This window comes from Lissotriton helveticus, chromosome 4_1 (assembly GCF_964261635.1).
Source record: "Lissotriton helveticus chromosome 4_1, aLisHel1.1, whole genome shotgun sequence".
In the NCBI taxonomy this organism is placed as follows: domain Eukaryota; kingdom Metazoa; phylum Chordata; class Amphibia; order Caudata; family Salamandridae; genus Lissotriton; species Lissotriton helveticus.
The window spans coordinates 1,005,253,196-1,005,276,295 of NC_136063.1; positions in this window are offsets into that span (position 1 = coordinate 1,005,253,196).

Here is a 23,100-nt window from a genome sequence, read left to right on the forward strand (position 1 = left end):
GGGTATCCCTGAAAAGCTTAGGCGGAGATGGGACATCCTGCTGCCCTGCCTTTTGTTTGCTTACAGAGAGGTCCCACAGAAGGGGGTTGGTTATAGCCCTTTTGAACTTCTGTTTGGGCATCCTGTAAGAGGACCCCTTTGTCTGGCGAAGGAGGGATGGGAGTTACCTCTCAAACCTCCCAAACAAGACATTGTGGACTATGTACTTGGTCTCCACTCCAGGATGGCCGAGTACATGAAAAAGGCATCCAAAAACCTTGAGGCTAGTCAGGAATTGCAAAAGGCCTGCTATGACCAAAAGGCTGTGCTGACTGTTTATCAGCCAGGACAGAAAGTGTGGGTCTTGGAGCCGGTCGCCCCAGCAGTTTTCCAAGACAAGTGGAGTGGACCCCACGCTATTGTTGAGCAGAAGGGAGAAGTCACCTATTTGGTTGACCTTAGAACTCCCAGGAGCCCCCACAGGGTGCTTCATGTCAACAGATTGACAGGGCAGACATGGGCTTGCTCATGGCTACAGATGAGGGACAGGAGGAAGAGAGTGGCCCTCTCCACTTTGTTCTGCACCAAGACACGCAGCCTGCAAAGGCAGTGTGTGAGTGTCAGGGTACAGGACCTCTAAGGGTGGCACAGTAAGTTCTGCAGCCCTTAGAGGCCTTCTCTGGTCACACTGCCCTGGGTACCTGTGGTACATTTTACCAGGGGCTGACATGTGGCCAGAGATGTCAAGTGAGTTTTGGCTTCAATGCAATTTTAGGGAAGGATCATAGGTCCTGGGTACCTGATTCGCAGGAGCCCAGGGCACACTAATTCAAAGAACATCAGCAATTCAGAAAAAAGTGGGGGCATATCATGTAGAAAGAGGGCACTTTTTCACACAACCCCCCCAAACAAAAGATGATGAGACTAACTGTTGGACGTCGCCCTTTTAGCAGGTTCACCCCAAAACTTTTTGCCTTCTCCTAGCCGTTTTCTGTAACCTCAGGTTGGTGATTTTAGGCCTCTGCGCACTTTAGCACTGTGGTCCAGTGTAAAGTGTGTGCGCTCTCTGTGTATGTGTGGTGAAACTGGCCTGCCCTCCCATAGGAATGCATGGGGGATATGTGTGTAAAGCTCTCCAGGCAGGCGTTGGTGGAATCCCTGCGGCAGGCTCAGACGGCGTCCACACGGGTGAGGTGAAGGCGGCTTTGAGGGGCAGATGTGATTTGTAAATGCCGAGAGCCGGGCGAAAGCAGTAAGCTCTTGCCTGTCAGTGGGAGGAATTGGGGGCTGCCCCGTGCTGTTTTCCTGAGTGCCGCCTGGGTGTAATGTGAGTCCCGGTACGTTCCGTGCAGTGGGAAGGCGTGCTGCGGATTTCTACAGGGTCTCGGAGAGTGAGCTGCTGCCTCGTCTGCCTCGACTTTTGAATAGTGTGGACCGGTCCACTGCTCTTCCATGTTGGTGCTCAGACATCTGGTCAAAAGTAACTAACAAACCCAGTAAAGCTCAAAATGTAGACGAGGTTCCCAAAGGAAACTTATCTTTACCACAAAGAATTAATAAAAGATCCATGGAAAAGGGTGGGGAGTCAGAAATTTTGAGATCTTCTGAACATCTACAGTCTTTAAATAGAATGCCTCTACCGAGGTCTCTTCCTATCGAGAACCACAACAGACATGTAACTAGGTCTCTGGATAATCGATATTCAACATCCTCTGGGATATTGGCAGGCAATGTGAGAAGCTACCCTGGTGCTAATGAGGGGTATAATAGAAAGCATCCCAGTGGTTATACTGTAAAGGATACAGGCAAAATGTGTATAGTGTATTTCTTAGTAATGTACCAAGGCTATCCTTTAGCCAAAGCGAAGATAAGTATTCCCTTGTTAATAAAGTAACCCATTGGTTCAGGAAGGTAAGGCAATGCTGGTCTATTATTAGATCGGACATAAAAAATGTAGAAAGGATACCCCAAGGCACAGGTAATTTAGATGACATAAAGGTCTCTTTCTGGTCTAAAGATATCCCTGAAAACCTAATTATCATGAGTTTAAGATCCCATCTTCTCTTCAATTCAAACATTTGCATTAGACAGTGCAGAACTGGAGGATGCACTGATACCTATCAGCTTCCGAACACACAACCCTGTAGCGATTTAGATGCGATAGACTGACTATCCCAAGCTCAAGAACGGCAAATCAAAGTGAATGATATAGCCTGCTTACCCCCACAACCTAGTTCGTACCTGCAACAACTTGACGAGCCCAAAGTGTTCTTATCGGGTGATAATTTATCAATAGAGGGTAACCGATTAGACACAAATGATCCTATGGAGGTTGTATCCCCTATCCCTGACGCTCATATACAGAGAGACTTATTGAGGGATTATGTAATAAATCAAAATACCCTCGAAGTCCTGGAACAGCCCCTAATTAATCCGAGACTTAAATTAGGATCTTGGAATATAGCTGGACTGGTAAGGAAATTGGAAGACCAGGACTGGCAAGCATATATCGATTTGTTTGATATCTGCTTGTTCCAAGAATCATGGGCCAAGGAACCTTTATTTAAAAGTGGCTATAGGACATTTAGTATAGAGGCATGTCAGTCAGCCAGAGGGAGACCTTCTGGCGGCTTACTTGTTTGCATAAAGAACACAATTAATGCCTCCGTGGATGTCCTATTAACTGGCACTGATGATATTCTGGGTCTTATATTCTACTTTCCAAACAAGTATTGTATGTATTTGTTCAATATATATGTTAGACCTAGAGAACAGTTGATGGAGTCAGTAATCATCTCACGGTTAGATGAGGTACTTGATGAAGTCTCTTTGAACGATTTAGTTATGATTGGTGGCGATTTCAACTGTTGTTACGAGCCCCTACAGGGAGCAAGCACGATTACCGAAGAACAAGACCTGGTGATGGGCATCCCCCTGTTGGAGACAGTTGAGATGATGAGACCTTCCGCTTCTGCATTACAATTGCTTAATTTTACTATTGAGAATGGACTGAGATCGTGCAATGGCAGAAGTCAGCTAGATATCAAGTGCTCATCTACATTCTCGAGGCGGATATCCTCCTCTCGAATTGATTACATCATGATAGACGTTGGCCACTGGGCTCTGATCGAGGGATTTAGTGTAGACAGTGCTAGGAAAGACAGTGATCACTTTCCCTTGTGTCTGGACCTCACAGGGAGCCTTTTTATGTATCACCTCCCATCCAGATTTATTAGGGCTCCAGATGTGATCCAACCACAACTTTCAAATAATAGGAGGGCCCTGAAGTGGCCGGCTATCTCGGGCAATGTTGATCTTCTAATATTTGTCTATAACACCTTTGCCGATTTTTTATCATATTTTCTAGCAAGGTCTGCTAGTGGTCCCACGATAACCCAAATACACCATATGCTGATGGAAACCATTAAGCCCCGTCTAACCAAAACACCATCTGGATGTAATAATACAAAAACCAAGGATGGTAAAATTAACTTTTGGTTTGACTCTGATTGTTCCCTTGCCAAGAGAAACCTAGGTAAAGTAATTGATACTAAAAATATAATTTTGATTAGGGAAGCAAGGATTGCCTATAATAAAGCCCAGAAAGTTGCACGCAGGAAGTGGGAAGATTATTAGCTTCTAAAAGAAATGACCAATTCTTGTTCTGGAAAATCATAGCAAAGGGCTCAAAGGCAGAAATCCCGGCCCAAGATTATAACCTGGACCCTAAGACTTGGTACAACCACTTTGCTAACCTTTATGCTGCTCGAGCTACTGTTAATGAAAAATCTTTAGCTACGGTTACCAGATTTATGTCAACGAACCAAGCATCTACTCTCCAGTTTACTATGGCAGAAACAACAAGGGCAATTGCTGCTATAAAATCGTCTAAACCACCGGGCCCTGATAAGACCCCGGGGGATCTATTTAAACATGAGCCAGATGTATGGGCCCCGTATATAAATCTTCTCTGCAATGGTATAGCTAATGGCCAGCCTGTCCCTGCCTCATGGAAAGGAGCGGAGAGTCCCAATCCATAACAAAGGTTCCAGGAAGGAACCTGCAAACTATAGACTTATCAGCCTTCTAGATATATTGCAAAAAGTATATGCTAAATTTATTCTAGATAGGTTGAATGATTGGATTACGGACAATAATATCCTCTCCTCTTGTTTTAGGAAGAAGACCAGCACGATAGACCAGGTCTTGAGATTAATAATTATTGAGTGGAAATACACACAGTTGCGCCGTGGGAATTTGTATGTGGCCTTCATTGATTTGAAGGCCGCTTTTGATTCCAACCCAAGGGACTGTCTCTGGTCTAGTCTGTTGCAGCAAGGGGTCCCTAGCAGTATAGTACTACAGCTCATTAGGCTACATGAGAATACATACGCAAGAGTGCGCTGGGGGCAAGCGGGTGAATTTACTGAGGAGGTACCAGTAAAAAGGGGTGTGCGCCAGGGCTGTGTCCTGGCGCCAACCCTGTTTCTCCTGTATGTCAATGACATGACCACAGCACTTAAAAAAGCTAACCACGATTCCCCGAAATTAGGTGGTGAACACATTTGTGCATTAACCTTTGCCGACGATACCATCCTATTGTCTCAAACCCCTAGGGGTCTCCAGAATCTTTTAAATGCATTGGATGTATATTGTAGACAAAAGGGTCTTGAGATTAACCCGACAAAAACTAAGTACATGACCATCAGACCTCACAAATGTTTTAAAAATAAAATGCAGTCGAATGGAGTCAACCTGGAGCGTGTGTCAAATTTTATTTATTTAGGAGTGACCATACATCACAACCACTCATGGAACCCCCAGATTGCGAAATCTAAAACCATTCTCAACCAAAATGCTGGCCCAATTGTAAAAAAACTTTTTTAACATCATCCAAGGCAATTACCCCTGCTTTACTAGTTTATAAATCCAGGGCCCAATCAGCTGCCTTATATGGCTCAGAGTTATGGGGAGGTGGGGCTCTCTCTACATTAACTTCAGCAGAGAATAAAATCATGAGGAGGTTCACCGCCCTCCCACAAAACACCGCGGTGATCCCTCTTATGTTGGACCTGGGTTTTAAGCGGATCGAGCACAGGGCCGTATGGATGTCTCTTGCCTACTGGATCAGAGTATGGACAACGGAAGAATTGCAGACATATAGACAAGCATTAAGTGAAATAATTACTCTTGATACATTTGTCACATTTCCTTGGTTGATCCATATACGTACGTGGTTTTTGTACCTGGGTTTGAGCAGATACTGGGAACACCCGGAACAGCTCACCCCTGACTCAAAAATGGAGTGTAAAACCATTTTTGGGAATTACATTGAACAAAGTATTGTAGTATACCCTGGCTATGGTTCACTTACAAACAGTTTTTTAAGTTTAAAAAAAAAGCCCCTTTTTTGAGTCCTTTATGGATGATATTGAGCCCCTCCCAGCCAAAGTATTGTATCTAAAATTTAGATATGGTACTTTGCGAATTAAGAAATTCACGTCTAGGTGGGGAAAAAATGTTAACGAGGAAAATGATTCTATCTGCACTGAGTGTGCTTTGGGTAGGCAAGAAGACCTAGCTCATGTTTTATTTTTTTGTACTTGTTATGAAGTACTAAGGAAAAAATGGATTCGCCCTTTGTTTTTTTTGTTTTTTTATTTGCGGTTTTTATAGAGCACAACACTCATCCCAAGGGATATCACGGCGCTTGTACCAGATAGTAAATACTGATGGCGGATGCTGAAAGGCTAGAGTTTGGGTAAGAGGTGGGTTTTCAGTTTTTTTTCGAAACTGGAGATAGTTTGTGGTATGTCTCAGGTCGGCGGGGAGCTCATTCCACCTTTTTGCTGCCAGGTAGGAAAAGAAGAGACCACCTGTTCTAGCCTTGTAGATGCGTTTCGTCTTAGCCAGAGCTGATTGAGAAGAACGTAAGTTCCTGGTGGGGACATAAAATTCGATTTTACCTTGAAGAATTGTGGGGCCAGTTTTATGTAGAGCCCTGTGGGCATGGCTAAGCAGTTCAAAGGCGGCCCTCTGACGCATCGGTAGCCAAAGGAGTATCTTTAAGCATTCCAATGCCGAGTCTAGTTTGCCCTTGTTGCAGATGAGTTTGGCCGCCACATTTTGCAGGACCTGGAGGCGAGAGAACAGATGTTCATTCATCCCTACAAATAGCGCATTGCCATAGTCCAGGCGACTGACCAGTAGGGCCTGTGTGACTGAGCGTCTGCAATCCAGGGGTATCCATGGGAATATCCTGGCTAGGAGTTTTAGAATGGCAAAGCCCTTGCCAAAAAGGGATTGAACGTGATCCTTCATGGACAGGTCATCGTCCATGATGATTCCCAGGTTCCTGGCATGTTGCTTTGGGGTGGGGGCCAACCCCAGTGAGGGTGGCCACCATGTGGCGTCCCATACACGTTTGGCACCACCAAACAGCAGAATCTCTGACTTACCTGCGTTCAACTTTGGGCAGTGGGCATGCATCCACTGGGCCATTTCGGAGAGGCAGTCATGTAGCTTGGTTTTAGTTATATCAGGCCCTTCGTCCATAGTCACCATCAGCTGCGTATCATCCACATAAGAGCAGATGCCGATGCCCCACTTCCTTCCAATGTCAGCAAGAGATGACATATAGACATTGAAAAGAGTGGGGCTCAGTGAGGCGCCCTGGGGGACCCCGCAGCTGATGGGATTGGGCCTGGAGTGGAACTGACCCATATGTACTGCCTGAGTGCGGTTGCTCAGAAAAGACTAGCCAGTTCAATGCCATAGATTGAACTCCTTTACTCCGAAGTATGTTCGACAGGCAGTTGTGGGATACCGTGTCAAATGCCGCTGACAGGTCAAGCAGTATCAGCGCCACCGCTCCACCTTGATCGGTGGAGGATCTGATACTGTCCGACACTGCCAGCAGCGTTGCCTCTGTACTGTTATTGGCTCGAAAGCCGGTCTGTGAGGAATGCAGGAGGGAATTACTTTCTAGGTACCTGGTCAACTGTGCATTCACCTGTTTCTCTAAAACTTTAGAGAGGTAGGGAAGCTGGGAAATCGGTCTGTAATTCTCTGGATTGAGAATGTCCGATCCCGCCTTCTTCAGAAGGGGGGTCACAGAGGCGTGTTTCCAGGCATCCGGAAAATTGGCAGTACTTAAAGATTTATTAAAGAGTTGTGTGATCAGGGGGCAAAGCGTGGACGCAACTCTTGAAAACATGAAGTGGGGGCAAGGGTCCAGGGGTGAACCAGCTTTCACTGTGGTCAAGGCTGCTAAGACCTCTTCTTCAGAAAGTAGTTCGAAGCCAGTTAGACAGGGTGCATTTCCTAGATCTGGAGGAACAGTGAGGACTTCGGATGGCATCACAGTCTTAGATGTATTGTCAGAGTTACTATGAGTATGTTGGGGAGTGAAGGTAGAGTAGATTCCCTTGATTTTTTCAGATAGAAGGTATTAATGCGTTCACAAGCCTCAACTGAAGGAGTGAGTGTTTGTGAGGTATTAGATGGTTTGCTCAGCTCCTTCACTATTTTAAACAGTTCCTTCACTGAGTTACTGTTTTCCTGAATACGCTGAGCGAAGTAGTCCTTCTTTGCATTTTTGATGGCCAAAATATACTGCCTCCGTTTATGGACATAGTCTAAACTGGCTTCACTGTCTTTAGACTGTCTCCAGAGGTGTTCAGATTTTTGACATTCCTTTTTAAAAGTTTTTAGGTAAGGAGTATACCATTTTTCTGTTATAGGTTTTTTCCTGGTTTCCCGCATCGGGGCTAGTTTGTTTAGTGTTTGCAGTATTCCAGTATTTAGCAGGGCAACGTCATTGTGGACAGAGGAGCCATCCAGTAGTTTAACATTAGCCTCTTGGAAATGTTTCTCAAAGTTAGAATCATTGATTAACCTCCAGGCTCGTTTGGAGATCTGAGGGACTACCTTAGATTTCAGAGATTTACCAGGAAGGTCAAATGAGAAGGATATAAGGGAATGGTCCTACCAGGATAGGGGGTGGACCTCACTTATGTTGGTGGAATCGATGTTAGTAAATAGTAGGTCTAATGTATGACCAGCTATATGAGTGGGGCCCACTACCCACTGCTTGAGATTGAGAATCCCCATGTCATATTCCAGCTGATAAGTACCTGGAGCATCCAGTTTCTCGTAGTGGATGTTGGAGTCGCCAACGGTTAGATAGTTTTTGTGTTTTAGGCAAAGTGGCAGAAGTTGATTCAATCATTTGGCACTAAGACTGACTTGTTGTCCAGGGGGGTTGTATATAACTACACCAGCGAGAATGGTAAGACCCTCATAAAGTACTTTAAAAGGTAGGGTATGATGCTCTGTGTGGGTAGTTGTTAATTCCACAAGGCATGTTAGGTGCTCCCTGAATATCACAGCAACCCCCTCCTCTTTTACCAGATCTATCTAGCGTAATGATTTTATAATTAGCGGGGAGGGCGCTGGCTAGGTCCGGAACATTGGTGTCGGATAGCCATGTTTCCGTAATGAAAGCTAGGTCAGGGGTCTTTGATGTAAGTAAGTCCCAAATATCCAGGGCATGTCTAGGTAGGGATCTGGCGTTAAAATATAGACAATTCAGGGTTAGATGGTTTCTAACGTAAGTTGTGTGATGGTCTACTGAAGATTGACCCATACTGGACCAACGACAAGCGAGGCAGGAAATTGGTCCATAAGATAATCCTGGCCCCGTTTGGGTACATAGGTTAGCTTTATGACCCCTTATATTTTCACGGAGGTTTAGCAACTCACTGCGGGAGTAGTAGATAGGTGTGGACGGGCTTCGGGTGAAACTTGCAGGGGGTATAGCCCCGGGCCCCGGTCTGGCGCGGACAGGCGCAGACGGCCTTGCCTTAGGCGTGCCTTCGGCGCGCAAACGTCAGGGCAGGAATCTTGGAATTAGACAGAACATTGAAATGTTACGCATCCTCAAAACTGATACCTCTAGGCTGATAGTATTTGGACTGAGTAGATTCCTACTAGCAGCCAATTTTTTAAGATTAAAACGAGGTTTAAAACTTTAATATCAGAGGCAATGTATTAACGTATGATGCCAGGACTCGGCCAGCAAATGTTTTTTATATTCCTTTTAGATCATGTAGATGTTCTAATGCCTATAGGTTATAATCCTTGTGGCCAGTAGTGTATTCAGGAGCTATGATTCTATAGCGTTAGTGTTGTTAGTTTATAGACCCATACAATTATTTCTCACATGCTGCTAAAATTTATAATTAATTGGAAATGTCTTTTATTTTGTGCCTTAAAGAAAATTGCACTTTGTAAATTATTGAAATTGCTGCTAGAAATCAGCATTTTATATAGACTCTTTTTAGCTTATTTATATACATACTTTTTAATGTAACTGAAGAGTTCCTATTGCTTTGATGGTTCTGTGAATCGAATAAAGATGTATAAAGATATGTGTGTCCCTGGTAGTTCCTGGTATGAGGTGTGCAGGGGCGAGTTTAGTATGTGCAAACTCGTGAGAATAAATGCTGCGCAATGGTGTGTGCATATTTATTGTGACTAGTGGAGAAGTGCCACTTTTAGAAGTTTGCATTTCTGTGTGTAGTGTGTCTGCCTGCCTGATGTGAATCACTTGTGATTGACAGGTGCTGGATGATGTGGGTGGCTCCAGGAGCCAGGACTGGCCTGCCCGGTGGTGAATAGGGAGATCTACATGTAGGTGGGAGGGAGGAATTACACTTGGGACCTGAATAGGGCTGTGCCTTCCCTCCACAATGCTGGCTCCACCTCCTGTGGTGCGTCTGATGTCCCTGGCCTGTCCTGTGAATAGGAGAGAGGAGCTGAGCAAAACAAAGTGCTCAGGAGCTCTCCTGAACCAGTTGTACTTGGTTCTCCCATTTCCTGCACCTTGTAGACAAAGGTACATTTGGTATAAAATGAGGGGCTCTGACCCCATGAAAATGTCCTTTTGGATCCTGACAGGGGGTGCTTGCTGCTGGTGGGGCCCAGGAGGGACCCCCATGGGGGCTGCCTCAGTGCTGGAGTGCCCTGTGTGCTGGCCCCTGGGGCCCCATTGCCCCCTGATGCATTCAGGATTTCTTGGACCTTTTTGCTTTCCCTTTTGACTTTGCCAAGGCTTGATACAGCCTTCCAGTGCCCTGGAGAGGGAGAGCCTGGGGGGCTGTGCAGCGCTGCAGCCCCTTTAGAAGGGAACCCGCAGCATAGGGGTTCCCCCATGCTGCCAGCCGAGGTGGGTGCCCACCCCGCTTTTGCTGTTGATTAGGAGGGAGCCTACCCCTCATTGCTGTTTTCGCGGTGGTCCCGAATACGGGTGCCCATCCTGCTTATTGTTATGTGAATTACGGGTGCCCAACTCGCATGGCCGCCTTGCTGACTTAGTTATGTAAGTTGCGGGTGCCCACCCCGCGTTTTGCTGCTGTTAAAAGGAAACCTCAGCAGCCCGATTTTAAATATGCGGCCGGAAGGAAGTCGGGCAAAGTTTTGCCTGACAGCGGGCGGGACTTCCGGTTTCCAGAGGGAAGTCCCGCGCACGCCGCCGGTACAGGGGAAGTGAGTGGAGACTCCAGGTGGGAGTCCACCCTGCGCTGGACTGTGCCCGAGTGAGAAGGAGTAGCAGGCGGGAGCCCACCCCACCTGCATGGATACGGCTGGTCTGGGTGGGGCTCCCCTGCCGATGGGAGGAGCCCCACATGCTGCCTGGGAGGTTGGGAGCCTCGGAAGCTCCCTGCAGAAGTCCCGGTCCCAGGAGAGGGACCGGGTGAAGAGGAGCCCAAGAGAAGAGTCCGACCGGAGAATCGAGAGCTCCCCGGGCCGAGTTCTCCCAGCACAAAAGAGAGGAGTGACGGAGCCTCCAGGCTCCATGGTGAAGTACCGGTCCCAGGAGAGGGACCGGGCGAAGAGCAGAGCAGCCAGGAGTGTCAAGGCAGACCAGGAGTCCCGGTGAGTGGGGGCTCCATGTTTTGTGCCCTTTCAGGCCCAGAGTCGTTGGTACATTCCTGAGCGGCCCAGTCTTGCAGTGGGCCTCTCCACTGTTTGGGCATATCTATTTCCAGAGCCTAAACGGCTCCGGCGTGGCCACCATTTATGTTTAAAGTCCCCGTGGGGGCTTGGGGGGCGTAATTGTTCTAGAACCTTGTGTGGCATCAACATGAGGGCACAGAGGTGCCCAGACCCATAGCAGCAGTTCTCCCAGCTTTCCCGCTTGCAGAGGGCAGCTGCACCAATGAGCGAATTTGATTGAAGGGGCCCCAGTGGGGGTCCCCAGGCACCGTGGTGCCAGTTCCTTACTTGCTCACTTTCTCTACAGTGGCGCTGCAGTTACGGGCAGCTGCAACGAGGGGGCTATGGTATTTCAGCAGTCCCTGAGAGGGACAGAAGCGGCACAGTGGTGCCAGGCCTCATTTGGAGATTCACAGCTGCCCAGCAAGTAGTGGGCAGCTGCAACGTTTTATTTGGGGAACATGGATTGTAAGTTAGGAGTGAAATGCACTCCTTTGCCCATCCCTTCACAGCTGCGCAGCACTTAGTGCCAGCTGCACCGTGTAGGTTTGCGCAGTGACACAATTGGATTTCGCTGCTAGGCAGCGCGCCTTGACTTTTGGGACAGAGGGCATTTGAGCACCTTTTCTGAGATGGGCAGTTGCCCAGGGGGACTAGTAGGTTTATAGGGCTCCAGGACCTAATGTGATTTATGTGCTAAAAATTATGTGGTGCTAGAAAATGTAATGCATGTAGTATGTTTTACGCACCCTGTTTTATACCGCTAAATGTGGTTTATGATTATGAGGTTGTTTTGCATATCATAATTTATGCTAGTGAAATTATCTTTCACTGTGTGATTTATGCCCCTAATGTGAGTAATGCTTAGGAGGTCAGGGTCTAATATGTTTAGACTTGTGAGAGGATTGCATAATATGTTTATGCTGGTGAGGTTGGCGCAGAATGTAATTCGCGCCTGATGTGATACTGTGCATAATGTAGTTTATGTTACAGGCTGATGCTGAGTATAGTGTCTACCAGTGGTTACTGGTTGTACATTTATGATCTGTTTTACTTTACTAAGTTTGCTTTGTGATGGTTCTGACAGTGGTCCATGTGGCCCTGTCATGTGTAGATAATACCTTGTAAATATTGCCCAGTACCAGTTGGCACAGTGTATATTGTGTGATTACTATTCTAATGTGTTATGAGAATACAAAGGCTATCTTTGATATAACCTTGTGTGGAGTTACTTTTGTAGTGTGCCTGGGATGTTGTTGCTGGGTGCGCGCATAAATGCTTTACACATGGCCTCCGAGATAATCCTGACTACTCGTGCCAAGCTACCAAGGGGGTGAGCAGGGGTTATCTTTGGCGTGTAACTCCATTGCCCTGACTAAAGTTTTGGTTTCTGCCTGGCTTTGGCGCAAGCCTTAGTCAACCAGAAATCCCATTTCTAACACTTACCTTTCCCAAGAGAGTCTTCATTGTCTAAGTGGAAGAACCTGGAAAGTCCATCTGCATTGACATTGTCAGTCCCAGGTCTGTATTCCACTTCAAAGTCCATTCCGTGTACGGAGATGGACCACCTCAACACTTTAGGATAATCTCCTTTCATTTGCATTAGCCATCTGAGAGGTCTGTGATCAGTTTGAACTAGGAAGTGAGAACTAAACAAGTATGGTCTCAACTTCTTCAGGGACCCAACCAGAGCAAAAGCCTCCCTCTCAATGGCCCTCCAACGCTGCACCCTGGGTAGAAGCCTTCTGCTTCTGAAAGCAACAGGTTGGTCTTGGCCTTCATCATTGGCCTGGGATAGGACCGCTCCTATCCCTAGTTCAGAGGCAGCAGTCTGCACTATGAACTCCTTGGCATAATCTGGAGCCTTCAGAATTGGTGCTGAGCACATTGCTTCTTTCATGGTGTCAAAAGCCTTTAGACAACTATCTGTCCAGTTTACCTTTTGGGCATTTTCTTGGAGGTTAGTTCTGTGAGGGGATCACGATTGACCCATGTCCCTTTACAACCCTCTTGTAGCACACAGTCAAGCAAAGGAATGCCCTGACTTGGGTCTGGGTGGTTGGAGCTTCCCAGTCCAGGATGGCCTGGATCTTGGGCTGTAAGGGCTGTACCTAGCTTCCACCAACAAGGTGGCCCAGGTACACCACAGTTCCCTGCTCTATCTGACATTTGGATGCCTTGATAAACCTACAGTTTTCAGGGCTTTTGAAACCTTCCAAAAGTGGATAAGGTGATCCTGCCAGGTGGAACTAAAGACAGCAATATCATCAAGATAAGCTGCACTAAAGGACTCCAACCCAGCAAGGACTTGATTCACCAACCTCTGGAAGGTGGCAGGGGCATTCTTTAAACCAAAGGGCATAACAGTGAACTGATAATGCCCATCAGGTGTGGAGAATGCTGTTTTCTCTTTTGTCCAGGGGCCTTGCCAATTTCACAAGACCCTGCAGTTGAGTCAAAGGTACTTAGAACGTTTGCTGCACCCAATTTGTTTATCAACTCATCAGCTCTTGGGATAGGGTGAGCATCTGTCTTGGTGACAGAGGTGAGCCCTCTATAGTCCACACAGAACCTCATTTATCTCTTTCTACCCTGTTGATGAGGTTTGGGGACTCTCAGAGGGTTCAATAATCTCTAACTCCAGCATGGTGCTGACTTCAGCTCTGATGCTTTCCTTGACTTGGTCTGACTCTCGATAGATGTTGTTTTTGACAGGTGCACTGTCACCAGTGTTGACATCATTGGTACATCAGTTTGTCAGACCAGGGGATAAGGAGAATAGCTTAGCATACTGTTGTAAGACTTGCTTGCAGTCAGTCTGCTGTTGGGCAGAGAGTATGTCTGAAAAGACAACTCCATCTACTGAACAACTTTTTGGGCTGTAGGAGATGAGGTCAAGGAGAGGTTCACTCTCTGCTTCCTGTTCCCCATCAGTCACCATCAGCATGGTGATGTCATCCTGTCATTGTAGAGCTTTAGGCGGTTCACATGGATAACCCTTTTGTGTGTCCAGTTTGTGCCCAGGTCACCCAAGTAGGTGACCTCACTCTTTTTTTCTAGGATAGGGTAAGGGCCACTCCATTTGTCCTGGAGTGTCCTTGGTGCCACTGGCTCCAAAACCCACACCTTTTGCCCAGGTTGAAATTCAACCAGTGCAGCTTTTTGGTCATACTAGTGCTTCTGAAGCTCCTGGCTGGCCTCAAGATTTTTGGATGCCTTTTCTGTGTACTCAGCTATTCTGGACCTTAGGCCAAGCACATAGTCCACAATATCTCATTTGGGTTCTTGGAGAGTCTTCTCCCAACTCTCTTAACAAGACAGAGTGGTCCCTTCACAGGATGGCCAAGCATAAATTCAAAGGGGGAAAACCCTACTCTCTTCTGTGGCACTTGTCTGTAAACGAAAAGCAGGAATGGTAAGAGGACATCTCATCTCCTTTTGAGTTTCTCAGGGAGTCCCATAATCATGCCTTTCAATGTCTTGTTGAATCTCTCAACAATGCAATTGGTTTATGGGTGATAGGGTGTAGTAAACTTGTACTGCACTCCATACTCTTTCCACATGTGTTTGAGGTAAGCAGACATGAAGTTGGAACCTCTGTCTGAAACCACCTCCTAGGAAACCCTACCCTGGTGAAGATACCAATGAGGGCCTTGGCTATTGCCGGAGCTGTTTGTCCTAAGGGGAATTGCTTCAGGGTACCTAGTGGCATGATCCACTAAAACTAGAATTAATTTGTTCCCTGATGCTGGGGGAGGTTCAAGTGGACCCAATATGTCCACACCTACCCTTTAAAAGGGACCCCCCTCACAGGCAGTGGTATCAGGGGGGCCTTTGGGTGGCTACCTGCCTTGCCACTTGCTTGACATGTAACACAGGAACTGACAAATTCCTTCACCTTTTGGCGCATCTGGGGCCAATAAACGTGGCTAACTAGCCTTTCCCAAGTCTTGGTTTGGACCAGATGTCCTGCTAGGGGTATATCATGAGCTAAAGTTAGGGAAATTCTCTGTACCTCTGTGGTACTACCACTCTCCTGGTGGCTCTAGGATTGGGGTCTCTTGCCTCCATGTACAGTAATCTCTCTTCCCAATAAACTCTGTGGGTACCACTGACAACTCCCATTGCTTCTGAAACAGCTTGCTGCCTCAGGCTTTCAAGAGTGGGGCAGTCCTGCTGCCCCAGGCACAGCTCTTCCCTAGAGGGTCCCCCAGGGCCCAAGAGTTCAACCTGGTAAGGGCCAAGCTCCATAGGCTCACTTCCCTCTGGGGTGTCCAAGTACTCTCCCTGAGGAGAGGGGTCCTGATCCTTTTGCTGAACAGAAGCTGGTTCCCCAGTCTTCTTACCTTTTCTCTTGGAAGGTTAGACCATACTGTCAGGCTCCAACACTTATTTTTTACCATGCCTTTTGCTCTGTGCTCTTGTTTTTACACACACCAATGCAGAGATATCCAGCATTGCTGCATGGGTTTTTAGTTCAACCTCAGCCCATGCTGAGATTCCCAGGTCATTGCCAAGCAGACATGCAGCTGGTAGCTTTGGAGAGACCACTACCTGTTTTAGGTCAGTAACCCCTCCCCAATCTAATTTCACCATATCCATTGAATGGTTAGGGGTAACAGTGTCAGCATTGGTGACTGGGTATGTTCGCCTAATCAAGTATTCCTCAGGGGAAACCAGTGTATCTCTCACCATAGTGACACTGGCACCTGTATCCCTCAGAGCCTCTATCCTAGTACCATTAATCCAAGGGTATTGCAAATACTTCTTTAAATTGGGGGCCACACAGCTATATTAGCAAAGTTAACTTCCCCCTCTGAAACTAGAACAGCTTCAGTGTGCAACCTGATTTGCTCTGGGCACACTGTTGATCCCATCTGGAGAATTGTTACACCAGTAGTAGCTGTAGCTGTAGCTGCAGGACTAGGGGCCTTTTTGCTAGGGCAAGCATTGTCTCTAGTTAAGTGTCCCAACTTTCTACAGTTGTTACACCAGGCCCGTGCAGGATCACATTTCTTCCCCCTATATCTAGGACCATTTTGGGAAGAGTTTTAGGACCCACCCCCATGTGCAGGGTTTTGGGGCCCTTTAGAAGACTCATACTTTTTATCTTGGGGATTCTCACCACCTTACCCCTGGGGAGGTTTTGTAACCCCTTTCTTTTGGTCACCCCCAGTGGTTGTCTTAGTCACTCTAGTCTTGGCCCAGCGGTCTGCCTTCTTTCCCAATTCTTTGGGAGAAATTAGACCTAGGTCTACCAAATGCTGATGAAACGTTTCATCCGTGCAATTATTAAGATACGTTCCTTCATAAACAAGTTGTAAATTCCAGTAAAGTCATGCACATTGTGTCCAGTTAACCAACCATCTAGTGTCTTTACTGAGTAATCTACAAAATCAATCCAGGACTGTTTTTGGGTTTTGTGAGCCCCCCTGAATCTAATTCTGTACTCCTCAGTTGTGAGGCCAAATCCCTCAATCAGAGTTCTCTTCATGAGGTCATAAGACTCAGCATCTGGCCCAGAAAGGGTCAGGAGTCTATCTCTGCAGTTACCAGAGAACAGTTCCCACAGGAGTGCCCCCACAGAGAGGTTTCTCCACCTTTCTCATGTCACAAGCCCTCTCAAAGGCTCTGAACCATTTAGTGATGCCATCAGCCTCAAATTTAGGGACAATCCCTTAGGGTATTTTAGGACCATAATATTGTTCTTTATCCGTATTATTTTGATTGCTGCCACCATTGATGTGTGCTAAACCCATCTCCTTTCTTTTTCTCTCTAGAGCCAGGAGTCTGGACTCTGGATCCAGTATTTTGGCCCACCTTGATAAAAGGCTGTCCTCCTCATTGAGGCTGTCCTTAATGTCCTCACCAGAACCTGAGTCACCTGTGTGGCTGCTAGGTACCCATGAGTTGATTCTTGGAAGTAAGGGAACAGGGTTCCTTTCTTCCCTAGGAAGTGGTGGAGGTGGGTACCTTTCTCCATCCTCCTCACCTCCTTCTCCCTCTGACTGGTTATCACCATTTTCAGAGGGGTGGGCCTTTGAATACTCAGCCAACAGCTCCTGGAACTTTTGTTTGGTTGGATGAGGGCCCATTGGAATAGTTTTAATTTTACAGAAGGACCTTACTTCTTTGAAAGACAAGAGAAGGTAAGGTGTAAGATCAAGCTCCTCAACCATGCCATGTATGTCATTATGGTTATCTTCACTAATAGCTGGGTTCCTATTTTGAGACATTCTAACAAAAAAGTTCTTACCCCTCTACCCTTGACTACAGTGGTTTTTTATTTTCTAAAATTCTAAAGGGACTTAAGCAAGGCCCTAACAAGACTTTTAGTAGTTTTGTAAAAATGCCAATTTGAAAAAATCAGAATTCTAAAGGTAATTTAAGAGTTCTGTCGTGTGATCAGGTGGTAGCCAAGTAGTCCAACAAATGCAAGTTGTGTATCCCACTGCTGATCCACCAATGTAGGAAACTGGGTCTATATATACTACACCAAAATGAGGTATAGTGTGTATAGATTCCAGGTGACCCCAGAGGTAGGCAGAGGTTAAAGTTAGATAGAACCTTACTCACTATTTGTGGTAGAGTGGCCGAGCAGTAAGGCAATATCAGAGGACAGTGTTAAGCATTTGATGTACACACTCAGTCAGCAAATGAATTCACACACTCAAGGACTGAACTCTAGACCAATCGTTTTTGTATAAAAAAAATACTGTTATATTTTTAAAACCAAGCAAGCCTGGCACAGGTAAGCATTATATACTTTACAGTAATAAGTTGCTGATTGTAGAACAGTTTGAAAATGCAATGGGAATTGTACTTTGTTTGATTTACAGGGGATGCAGTAGATTGCAATACTTAGCAAATACAGTACATTGAAGTGAATAGGCCTTTTCAGTAAATTACAGGAAAGTTACTTTTCACAATACTTTTCTAACTGAGTGCTGGATACCTAGATTCAGCACTGGGACATTTCCTGGAAACAGCTGAGTAAATAAATTTTGGTTATCCATGCGATTTTTAAAGAATATTTTTAGATTTCAAAACTCCACACTAGGGGCCAGATGTAGGTAATTTTATTTTACCACCTCTTAAATACCGAATCATACCGATTCGGTATTTAAGAAGTGGTAAAATAGAAGTACCGAGATGTAGGTAAATACAGATGTGCATTTACCGAATCGGTATGATAAATACCGACCGGTAATGCCCATTCATTCCTATGGGCTTTGAAGCCCATAGGAATGAATGGGCATTACCGATTCGGTAATTACCGAATCGGTAAATACCGAATTTCACAAGGGTGCAGGGGGTGTCACTTTGACACCCTCTAGCACCCCCAAAATGGGTTCGGGTGCCATGTGGCAGGCATACCTGCCCTAAGGGCAGGTCTGCCTGTCATATGGCACAGGTGTGCATGCACACATGTGCATGCACACCGGAATCAGTATTTTACCATCAAATAGGATTTGATGGTAAAATACCGATTTTTTAATGCTTGTGGGACTCAGAAGAGTCCCACCCACATATCAATTTTACCGAATCGGTAAAAATACCGACTCGGTATTTTACAGAATCGGTAAATTTACCGATCGGTAAATTTACAGATTCTGCAAAATACAGGGCCCTACATCTCAAATTACATTTACCGGTCGGTAACGGCCGAATTCGGCCGTTACCGACCGGTAAATGCCTACCTACATCTGGCCCTAAAGCTCTTGTTGGAAGAAAATTGTCAATGTTATACTATGGAAGATAAACGGGTTATCGGTTCACAGATAAGTTATCGACTGTGGGAGTTAAGGTTCTGGGGATTGGACTCAGGGGTCCCCCAGGGGCAGTGATGCACAATTGTTACACCCTCAGCGGCACTAGGGCGTCCGGGTGCAGAGAGTGTTGAGGCCCAATGTTATCCAATGGGGATAGGTGGCCTCCGGTTGGTAGCTGCTGGCAAGCAGGCCACTGGGTTGTGGGAGCAAAGCTCCTAGGATTTAGGTCATGGCAAATGGGGAAACAAAGTAGCACAAAAGGTGCACCCCCAGCGGCACTGGGGCAGCCGGGTGCAGAGAGCTGTTTCGACGTTGGCCGCCCTGTTGTTTTTTATGGAGAACCTACGGTTCGCAAAAGCAGTGCAGGAAGCCAGACGAAGGACTTCTGGGTGTGACCACCTCTTCGAGAGGTAAGTTGGGAAGTTAAGGGTTGGTTAGGCACTGTTGGTTTAGGCAAACAAGGCCGCTGGGCATCGGGTGCAGGGTTGCCTTTTGGGGTCGGATCTTCTTACCAGCTCCTGGTCACGGTTAGGGGGGCCTTCTGGATTTAGACTGCAGGCATCGGCTGGAGGCTTGAGGCAGGTCAGGGGTTGACAGATCTTGGGTCAGGATCGCTGGGGTGACCTCCTCATGGTGTTTTTCCACTCGTGCTTGGGCCGGGTTCGGCAGGTGCAGAGTGGGCTGGATTAGTGATCTCCGGCTGCTGCCAGAGATTGCAGTTGAACAAATCTGGTGTTCACGGGAGAAGCAATCTTTGGAAGTGAAGGCAGGCAGGTCCTGCAGGGTTTTCGAGGTTGCTGGCTGCAGGACCGGGATTTCACAGGAGCAGGTTCGAGGGGAGACAGGCCTGTAGGGCTGGGGCCAAGTCAGTGGGCGTCTTCCTCTTGTTATCTGGCTGCACGGCTGTTTGGTCCTTCTTCTTCTTTTCTTCTTGTTGTCTCTGGATCTGAGGAATCAAGGTTCACGCTGCCCCCTAAATACTAGATTTAGGGGTGTTAAAGGTAGGTAAAAGGCAGGGACAAATGGGTCCCTTCCCTGGGGTGGGTACACCCCCTATCGAGCCACCCTTCAGTGGGAGAGGGACCGGAGCCTGACCCTGGTTGGTGGGGTCCCCCCATCCTCAAGATGGCGGGGACTCAGAGATGTGCTTCACCTCGCCTTCCCCACCTGAGGGGTGGACTTGTCAGAGGTGGGCTCACCTCTTTCCCTCACTTGTTTTTCCCACCGACTCTCCCGCCCAAAGTTGGGGTAGAACCAGTGGGGACCAGTTGCTGAAAGCAGCAAATGGTCTGGGGAGGCTCTCAAAGGTGGCATGCCTTTGAAGCTTCCCCTTTGTGGACACTGCCCATCCTGGGAGAGGAGGCTTGGCACCTCGTCCCAGGATGTGCATTGTTGCAGGCCCCACAGAGCAGCAAGCTCTCGACCCAGGGGTCCAGAAACATGACTGTTGGTGGCAGCCTAAGCAACCACTCAATCGGGTCACTAGAAGTTGGCCGAGTTTCAGGGAGCATCTCTAAGATGCCCTCTGTCGTGCATTTTACATTACATCCCACACTGGCATCAGTGTGAGTCTAATGTGCTGAGAAGTTTGATACCAAACTTCCCAGATTTCAGTGTAGCCATTATGGTGCTCTGGAGTTCGTAATGACAAACTCCCAGCACCATGTACTCTTAATATCAGTACTGCACTTACCGTGCCCAGGAATGGACTTGGCCACTGTAGGGATACAGAGGTCATGCACCTGTACCCTCACCACTGGCATAGGGCACCCAGCTAGAGGGGTGACTGATCTATGCCAGGGCAGTGGTTTGTGGGCATAGCACACTGTGTGCCACGTCGACTCTTCACTTTGTTCTGCAACAAGACACGCAGCCTGTAAAGGCAGTGTGTGAGTGTCAGGGTACAGACCTCTAAGGGTGGCACAATAAGTGCTGCAGCCCTTAGAGGCCTTTTCTGGTCACAGGGCCCTGGGTACTTGTGGTTCCATTTACCAGGGGCTGACATGTGGCCAGAGATGTCAATTGGGTTTGGGCTTCAATGTAATTTTAGGAAAGGAACATAGGCCCTGGGTACCTGATTAGCAGGAGCCCAGGGCACACTCAGTCACAGAACATAAGCAATTCAGCAAGAAGTGGGTGCATACCATGCAGATAGATGGCACTTTCTAACAATAACACAAGGTCATCTGCATGGCCCTGCGTAGCCTGATTTATCTAAAGTAATGCAACGCAGCTCATTTAACTGTGTTGCGTTACTCGGCCCCAGGGAGATGTTTCATGAGTGGAGAAGGGTGTTGCCTTGCATCCACCCATGGATTTTGGTGCAATCTCAGATTTACCATTACTGGTAGACCGAGTAATGCGTCTAAATGCTACAGCTCCCCAGGTGAGGCGTAACGTGGAAAAATATCTTTATTTCTCCTTGTTTTTTCCTATTTCTATGCGTGCTACATTCTGCAGCACTCATAGAAAGAGGAAAATGCCTCTGAGGATTGGTTTGTGCAGGGAGGTGTCTATTCCTGCACAAGAACAATCCTGTCTTCAATGCAAGCACCCTTGCACGTGGTGCAAGACGCCCTGCATTAGCGCTAGGCAGCACATTGTGCACCAGTGCAAGGAAAGAACAGGAATGCGCCATATAATGTTAAATATGGCCCATTCCTTCCCTTTCCCTTTCATGCAACGCAGCTCTGCCAGGTGACTTGCTACCTTGCACCGTGTGAAAGCTTGAATGTGCCTCTAGGTGTCTGCATTATGTCGCCTTTCGTTTGCTCAACATTTCTAATAAAACAGGGATGTGATAATATTTTTCCACTATTTCAGTTCCCAGAATATTTAGGAACCTGGTGGAAAAGCGGATAATTCTCAAAATCTGTGCTAAAAATTACCATGCATTTCAATAACTTTGCTGAATGGTATAAGAACCGTAACCTGCGTGTGCTCATCAAATGTTCACAGATCATGTTAAGCTAAGAACTTTAGATATTTCTAGATGACACAGACATGTTCCTAATAGGACCATTAGCGTAAAGCCTGCAAAAATGAGTAAAAGTAATCTGGAAAAAAGTCTACTCAACTTCCTAAAGAAAACCTACTTATTGAAACAAACATGAATTTAAATGTTAATCATGTTTAACAATTTAAAGTGTTTGCATAGACAAACAGATATGTTCAAAAAAAGAAAAAAATGAAAGAGACAGAAAGATCCAAGATAGCCCGATGAAATACACTTCCGGGCCTACAGATGGTACAATGTTATGCCTCTTCTTTTCCTCTACTGTTTTTTTCAGTAATTTTTGTTCATATTGCTCAAAAGTCGCTAGAAGAATGAACTAATAAACTGGACAACACTTGCCATGTCACAATGTATTGATTAAATCCGAAACCGCTCTAGTATTGCAGATTCCTCCAGTTTGTTTTAGAGTGAGCATTCTTTAAGCATTTTCCCTCTGGTCAAGATTTAAATGTCTTCATCAACTTACTATCTTGTATTATTTTGAGAGTTTTCTGCAGACACAGATTTGGTTGGAATGCTTGCGGTAGATGGCTTTTCAGTGTGCTGCGGAAAAGAGATCTGAGTAGGTAAATTGGCAGCACTGACCTTGACAAATTTGTGACTACAGAAAAGTTTACACCCCTTCACATCCAGGAAGAGTAAAAAACACTTAGAGTTATGCAACTTTCAACAACAAAAAGGTATGAGAACCTTATGCCTGTACATCCTTTTCATGCATGACATTCATGAAGATGAATGTAGTATAGGTAAGAATCTACCCTGTGCTGAAAAAGGCCAACTACATATTTGGGCAAAAGGAATGGTCAAAACATGTAGGGTAAATCATAGTGAAAATGTGAAGAATTAATTTTGATAAACCTCCGTGATCAATTTTTTAATCATGCCTAGGGTATCCTCTTAAGCAGAAGAGATGTCTTGTGGATATACCCTAAGACATTTTTAAAGTATCCAGAGCCTTTAATTTAGCCAGAACAAAGTTTGATTGAACACCCAGTAATGGCTGAGTCCATCCAAATGGTATTTACCCACCAAGATGGGAAGAGGAAACCAATAATGAAGCATGCCACAAACAATTGTGGTTGAGATGTTCCCTTCCACTATCTTTGGATATCTTTAATGTTCCAGGACACTACCAAATGAGTCCTTTCATGAACCCTACACACTCATTGTGTATAAATTTAGGGAAGTTGTGCATAGTTCTTTATCCTATCTCTCTCTCTGCCTTTTTTGTGTAATATGATTTTAAACTGTTACAGAGAATTATGGTCCAATGGAATCATAGTGTGTTCAGGTGCAGAGACCCTAGAAGGTAAAAGGCTCAAAACATGAAGGTGG